Source organism: Pteropus vampyrus, unplaced genomic scaffold (genome assembly GCF_000151845.1).
Source record: "Pteropus vampyrus isolate Shadow unplaced genomic scaffold, Pvam_2.0 Scaffold109, whole genome shotgun sequence".
In the NCBI taxonomy this organism is placed as follows: domain Eukaryota; kingdom Metazoa; phylum Chordata; class Mammalia; order Chiroptera; family Pteropodidae; genus Pteropus; species Pteropus vampyrus.
Window position 1 is genome coordinate 1,434,657 of NW_011888890.1, and position 8,307 is coordinate 1,442,963.

The window sequence follows — 8,307 nt, forward strand, 5'->3', positions numbered from 1 at the left end:
ACTGTTATTCCTTCATAAGGTCGTTGTAATAATCATGTGAGATAAGACTCCCTTAGCATCAAGGCCCCTACAAGCACAGGTTATTATAAATTTCATAAAAGTCATGTGGACTACTAGACAAAGAACAGCACTGGAATCTAAGTCCCTATGTAGGATGTAGATGTGCATGTAATTATAAATCATAATATGCTATATAAATAAGATCAGATCCATCTTCGTCTTTGAACCTTCTAAGTTGGAAAAGAGTATAGCCCTGGATTTTATAAAATACTAAGACAATGAAATCTAGGAGTCTCCGCTTCGTTATCTGCAAATACAGCTAACTGTATCAATCACAGACATTAAATAAGGTATTATAAAGTTTTTATTTCAGTATTTGGCATACAGTAGCTGCTCAATAAATGTCAGATTCCTTTCTCTTATTGCCTTCCTTTTCCAAAAGTGCCTCACACCTAGTATAAACTTACTGAATATTTGTTGAAGCTAATTAAACTTAAAAAATACTAAGAGCACATGTCTAGAATGTGTGTATTTGTCACAGGGAGACTGGTGCCTTGTCTGGCTAACAGCCTGACTCCCAGAGAAGCCAGAAGTAATCTCTATAGAACTTTTTAAAAAATAAAATGAACTCTTTATTAAAACTGGGTCCTATAAGAAAGTTTTTAAGACAGATATAAGTTAAAGCAAGAATTAAAAGAAAAATCTGGCACTGAGGGGTACCTCCACAGGATCTTTCTATACCTAGACAGATGAAGAGCAAGGCAATTTCCTGTTCTACGGGATTCAAACAAAAGTCAAAAGCAAACATATGGTCACTTTTTCTTTTTTCTAAATAAGTTTAAACTTATAACAATCTATTGAGGGAATGCTATATTCTAAGTGTTTTTCATGTGCTATTTCACCTAATCCTCAAACCACTGCATGATCATACTATGATCATTTCCACATCAGAGACGATGAAAATAAGGCACTGAGAGCTTACATGTCCAAGATCACATACCTAATAAGTGGCAGAACCAGGACTAGAATCTTCACTTTAGAGACTTTTCTTGTAACTGTTAGATGTAAAGAATATATTTAGTGTCTCATTTTAGAAAGCACTAAGACAGTAGTTCTAACCCCAGCTGCATATCTGAATCTTTTGGATTGATACAGGGATGCAGATTCCCAAGCCTCCACCAAGTGCTACTGAATCGAACTCTCTGGCTGTGTGTAGATTTGGAGGCACTACTGGAAATTCTTTAAAGGTAGAGCAGAATGGTACCACAGCTTAGCATGCTGACTCTGGGGCAAGAAGAATCTGACTCTAGGTGGCTCTGGAGAGCCTCACCTAGGGCTGGCAATATATTGAAACCTAGACCAATTACCACATACCATGTCTTCTAAGGTACAACTGTCAGGGGCTCTGCAGCATGTGTAAGAGATTGAAGTGACTGCATGCAGAGTAAAAAGCCATTCTGGGTATGCTTATTGTGCCCACGTGAACCTCCCATGAGTGCTTGCGCCAGACATAAGGCGATGCCAAGTCCCTGTGAAATTCCCAGAATTGAGACCCTGGCAACTGCAGATGCTATGAGATATGCTGCTAAGGAGGGCTGCTGGCATGTGACCTTCCTTATCCTTGGCTGTCTTTTCAGCTTGATAGTTGTGCGTGCTTTTCTATTGGTTGGGTTTATTTTTTAGGGGATGGGGAGCAGGATGGGAAAAGGTACTCATTTCTATATTGCTGTTGTTGCTACAAAGAGGCAAAGTTGCGGGTAACTGCCAACAGCTTCCCTTTTCTCTTCTTTTTGTTCACTCGATCTGTCTGGACCAATGCACAAGGAAAAAAGACAAACAGAAAGGCCCTCCAAAGTTGCACTCTGTTTTAAAGCTGATAAAGAATGTGTTTCCCACAGCTTAGGAGAAAAATATATTACGAAGTGCTTGAGCAATTAAACAAATGGTATTTGCAAACATCTGTCGTCCAGTACCATTGCCTGTGTTCAAACAAAGCCTCACAGTGTCTTTGGCAAATCAGGGTGAGAAAAGCTGGGTGCCATTTGCTAAATGAACTCTTCCAGATTACAATTCTGTGGCCTGAGGGAATGAATTCAAATCCACATGGGGAAATTAATTCCCAAAGAGGTAGTTATTCCCTGAGAGAACCAAAGAAACCAAGACCTAGAGTAAAGTTGGCAGTACGTCAGTGAGTATTTTATTAACCTCTACTAGACCATATTTATTATTTATGTATGAATCACAGAATCTTAAAATTAAAAAGACCCCAAGGGGAAAACAAAACTCCTGTTTGAGAAAGACTTCTAACAGCACCAGTGCTTCCCCTGCAGTTTCTCCAATTGGTATCCATGCAGATATACCCGATGATGGAAACTCAAAGCCAGCATCACTAAAACTGACAGCCAAATGCATGATCTGGGAAAAAATAGCTCTAGCTGTTAAAAATGCAGATTTTAGGTCTGAATTTTGGCTCCACCATTTAATAGCTGAGTAACCTTAAATCCTCACCTATAAAATGGGGATAATTAGGACGATTTCATAGGCTTGTTCTGAGGATTAAAGAAGATAATGCCTGTAAAGATCTCAGCACCATGGGTGCACAAAGCAAGTACTCGGTGCATGTTAGTTATTAGCAAAGGTTCATGGTTATTATTGTTGTCATTGTAAAACAAGGTTTCTCCCCATTGTCCTAGAATTATAGCAAATGAGTAAAGTAACAGCACAAAATGTCCTAGGTTTACTGAGAGGAGTTTGTTTCAGTCTTCCCCACCTTCAGCCCCAGGCCCCTAATATAAAGGAAGAAATGGCAGAGTGTGGCCTCTGGGTGAATTATCACAGAAGGAGGCTATAAAAACCTTCCCTTCCCCTCCCTATAGGGGAGGATACCTCATGTTCCTTCTCCCTAAAGCTGAGGGAGAACCTAAAAGAAATTCTAGCTAAGTTTGGGGGATTCCAACACCCCACTTCTTATTAACCAAGAGATTCATGGCCAGTTGAGTACCTAATGTGTTCCTTGGCCTTAGAGAAATGAGTGGGAAAGACACGGCGGAGCTGAGGGAAGGAGCAGCTGAAAAGCTGCTTACATTTCCATCGTTTTCATAGTCAAGCCTTGGTTGGGAAGGCACCAACTCTGGGTGCTGAACTCGTTTTCATTTCATCTATATCTTAATGACAAGTCCCACCTACCATGCAGAAGCATTCCAGCTACAACAGACTGCTAGTACTGTCTTTTACTGAAATCAGGAGAGGAAAGAAGTCCAGGGGAAGCCTGATCCCTCCGATCAAGGGCTTTGCGGAGAAGAGTGTCCTTCGTCTCTCCCAGGTCCTCTGAAGAGACCACAGGAGAACCACAGCAAGGGGAAACTGGCCACACAGAAGTGTCGACAGCCATCTAGTCCCAGCCAAACACGAACCACCAAGAGTGAAAGAACCTGTTTCTGTCCTTTTACCTGTCCTTCTTTCCCACTAGAATTCCTGGATAGGAAGCAGCTCTGGAGTCCCAACTCTAGCTGGATTTTCTATAGGGATGGGGCTAGAAAGAAAGGGCAAAATGTCATTAAGGGAACTAACACTCAGTGGTGGAAATGGCAGTTAACAGAGGACAATTATCTAGAAAAAAAAGTTTGTTTTTTTTTGCTTCCATGTGCTGAGATTCTTCAATAAATCATGTTATTATTATTATTAGTTATAAAGCCAATGGAGCAAGATTTTAAAAGAGAACCATATATAGAGGCTTCAATACACAATCAACCCTGGCTTTATTTTATGAAACATAAATAGCCTGAGAAAAGAGTTCCACATCTTCCAACTATGAGTCCACTGACTCCAATGATCAAGCCTGTACAAATCAGGAAACTGGGCTACTATCCCTCTCCACCCATTAGGAAGTGCTCTATGAAAACAATTTGTCCTGCAGCCCTCACCAGCATCTTCTTGCAACCAAGAAGGCAATAAGAAAAAAAAAAAAAAGCCTGGCTCAGAAACTAGAAGGCAAACTGTAGTGCTATCTGAAATCTGAACGAGAGTAAATGGAAAGAGCCTTGACAGGAATGTACTCTAGTCACTGTTACTTCTCCATGCCTTCTCTTGGCTCAGAACACTGGAGAAACACTTGGGAAAAGAAGAAGCAATTGCTGAGAGCAGAGGTTCATTCAGTCGAAGTCTCCTGGAAATGAAGTGGAATGGAAACAATATGTACTGATTTGTCTTCTAGCTAAAGAAAGATCAAGTCAGCGAGTCAAGTGAGGCCTGTGACCAGTTGAAACAGATATATCTACACGATGAATTATATTAAAATAGGTTTTAAATGTTTTTAAAACTACTTTATTGAGGTATGATTGACATGTAAAAAGAGGTACATATTTAATGATATTTAATGTCGACAATGCAATAAGTTTGAGGATAAGTATATACCTGTGAAACACTATCACCACCAAGGCTATAAACAAGAAAGAAATCTTACCATTTGTGATTTGTGATAACATGGATGAATCTGGAAGATATTACGCTAAGTGAAATAAGCCAGATACAGAAAGACAAATATTGTATGATCTCACTTACATGTGGAATCTAAAATAGTCAAACTCATAAAAGCAGAGTAGAATGGTGGTCATCAGAGATTGAGGGTAGGGAAAAATGAGGAGGTAATAGTCAAATGGGACAAAGTTTCAGATATGCAAGATAAATAAGTACCTATATCTAACAGTACTATATTGCATATTTAAAATTTGCTAAGAGGGTATATCTATGTTACGTGCTTTCACCACAAATACAGATACACACAATAATAAAGGAGGTGGGAGAAACCTTTGAGAAATGGTGGATATGTCCATAGTCTTGATGGTAAAGATTTTAAATATTTTTAATGCTTAAAAAGTGATGTAGGTGGACAGAAATGTGTGAAACAACGGTTCTCAGGCACTGGCTGACAGGCAGTACAGGACTACAACCTCGAAAAAGAAAAACACATGGTCTAAGTCCTAAAAATCTCCTTGTATTTCTGCTTGCAGTCACTTCATAGACCACTATATAAGGAGGGCAATCCCAAGCAGAGCACAGTTGTCTCACCTAATTGAGGAGACAAGAGATTGGAATTCAGGAAGACAGAGGAGGCTGGAATTTGCAGGGCAGATTCATGGGGCTCTCTGAGACGGTTGCTGAATAGCGAGCCACACTTGTGTATGGTAAGAGTCCACAAGGTTAAGCAAAAAATGACTGGGAAACTGTGAGCTGAACAATTTCCAGAATTCATACAGGACTGGAGATGTTCAAGTGAGAGATGTATGCCTTAGTACTAGGATCAAACTAGCCTTTTTAACAAAGGTTAAAAACAAGCCTTGAGAGGATCAAGCTGATCTGCAAGTAATTTAACCAACTGCCATAACAAAATCTGATACTCTTAAAGAGAATATCCATCACTCGAAAATGTCAAATTCGAAAAGTCTAGCATTCAATCAAACACTACTAGACATAGGAGGACGTAACCTCATAACTATGAGAAAATTAGTCAATAATAATAGTTGTAAAAATGACAGAAATAATGAAATTAACAGATAAGAGGCTTAAAACACAGCTGTTATAATCATGTGTAAGTATCTAAAGGAAAACATGTACATAACAGGAAGAGAAATGAATGATATAAAATAAATATTACTTGTAGAAAAAAAATGTAGTATCTAAAATGAAAAATTCACTGTATGGGATTAACAGTGGATTACTGATAATAACAGTAGAAACACTGCAAAAGAAAAGGTAGTGAACTTGAAACATCAAAATAGAAACTATTCGAACAGAAGGAGAGAGGGAGAGAAAAAAGACTGAAAAAAAATAAGAGCCTCAGTAACCTATGGAACAATATATGCTAAGCACTATAGCATATGTTTAAAAGTGATGAGGTGAACCAAATATCTGAAGACGTAACAGCCCAAATTTCCAAAATCTGATGGAATGAATAAACCCATCGATTTAAAGTGTTCAATAAAACGAAGCAGACTAAACACAGAGAAAACCACACCAAGACACGTTATAATTAAACTGCTAAAAACCACAGATAAAGGGACCATTTTTTAAAAAAAAATAGGAAAAAAATTGACACATTGAGTGAAAAAAAAAATAACAACAGACTTCTCACCAGAAAATACGCATGCCAGAAATAATAGGATGGAAGGCGTTGAATATGGAAGAAAGAAACCCCACCAAACTAGAATTCTACATTCAATGTATTCTTCAAAAATTAAGGTGAAATAAAACTTTTCCAGACAAACAAAATTTGACTGAATTCATTACCAGTAGGCCTGAATCACAAGAAATGTAAAAGAAAATTCTCAGGCAGAATGAAAAAAATATACAGGAAACCAAGACCTACGAAAGGAATGAAAATCACCAGAAATGGTAAACAAATGGGTAAATTAAATAAATTTTTCTACTTTCAAATTTCTTTAAAAGATAATTGACCAGTAAAAGGAATAACAATGTAGTGTGAGGTTTCTAACATGTACCAGTAAAATATACAATAATCTCCAAAAGGAAAGAAGAGGAAAATAGAAGCAAAATGTTTCATGATATTTATATTATATGTGAAGTAGAATAATAATTAAAAGTAAACTGATAAACAGGCATATCATAATTCTGAGAGAAGCCATTAAAAAATTAAAAGAGGTACAGTTAATAAACCAACAGGAGGGATAAAGCGGAGTATTATAATAAGATGACAGATTTAAACACAACCATAATGATAATCACATTATGTATAAATGTCCCAAATCAGCAGTTCTAAAACTGTGGTCAAATCAACACAGAACATCAAACTGTACTAGCATTGTTGTATTATTCGTAATCATTAAATTTGTGGGAAAAACAGTCTCAAGATCCTTCATGAAGCAGCAAAAAATATCATTATTATTAAATTACAACCCTTTGGTACACCTCTTTTATAAAATACCCCTCTTTGTATATCACTCTGGTAATATTTCTTGGCATAGTCTATTTTGTCTGATATCAGTATAGCTATTCTAGCTCTCTTATGATCACTGTTTACATGGTACATGTTTTGTAATCATTTTATTTTCAATTTACATTTTGAACATAAATTTTGTCTACTACAGACAGCATATAGTTGGATCTTGCTTTTTTATCCAGTCGGACTGTCTATACTTTTAGTTGGAGCTGTTACTCCGTTTACATTAAGGTAATACTGATAGGGTTGATTTACATGTACCATTTTACTATTTGTTTTCTATGTCATATCTTTTTTCCCTTCTGTTCCTTTACTGCCTTCTTTTGCCTTAAATATATATTTTAGTGTACATTTTAATTCTTCTACAGATTTTAAACTATATTTTACTGAATTACTTTTCTCAATGATTATGATAAACATTGCAACTCATCACAACCTACTATGAATTAATGCTAACTTAAAGTACTTTATTCTAATATAAGTCTATTTCCACTACTCTGTTATTATTTTATATATGTATAAAATACATGTATTTACTTGCTTTACATATATTTACATATAAAATGTTATAAACCAAACAGTATGACATACAATCAGAAAGATACAGCAATTGTAATATTCATCTAACAACAGAGCCCTAAAATAAATGAAGCAAAAACTAAAATGATTAAAAGAAGAAATATACAATTTGATAATAATATTTGGAGATTTCAATACCCTCATCTCAATAATTGATAGAAAAACAAAAAAAAAAACATTAAGGGAATAGGAGGCTTGAGCAAACATATCAACCAACTTGCCATAACTGACATATTTATAGAAAACTATATCCAAAACCAGCAGGATATACATTCCTTTCAAGAACACCTGAAACATTCTTCAAGAGACAAAAGATGCTAGACCATAAAATAAATTTCCATAAAGTATAAGGTTTGAAGTTATACTAAGTATGCTTTCCAATCACAATGAAATTAAATTAGAAATCAGCAATAGAAATAAATTTGAGAAATTTCTAAATTCTTGCAAATCAAACACTACCTTTCTAAATAATCTATGGTCACAAAATAAATCTCGAGGGAAATTAAAATAATGTGGATTGAATCAAAACAAAAACACAACATATCAAAATTGTGGAGTACAGCTAAAGCAGTACTAAGAAGGCAATTTATAGCTTTGAAAATCTGTTAGAAAAGAGTAAAGGTTCCAAATCAGTCGTTTAAACTTGCACAGTAAGAAATTAGAAAAAGAAAAGCAAACTAAATTCAAAGTGGAAGAAAAGAAATAGAGTGAAAATAAACTATAGTACAAATCAATGACACATTAAACAAAAATAGAGAAAAACAATGAAAACA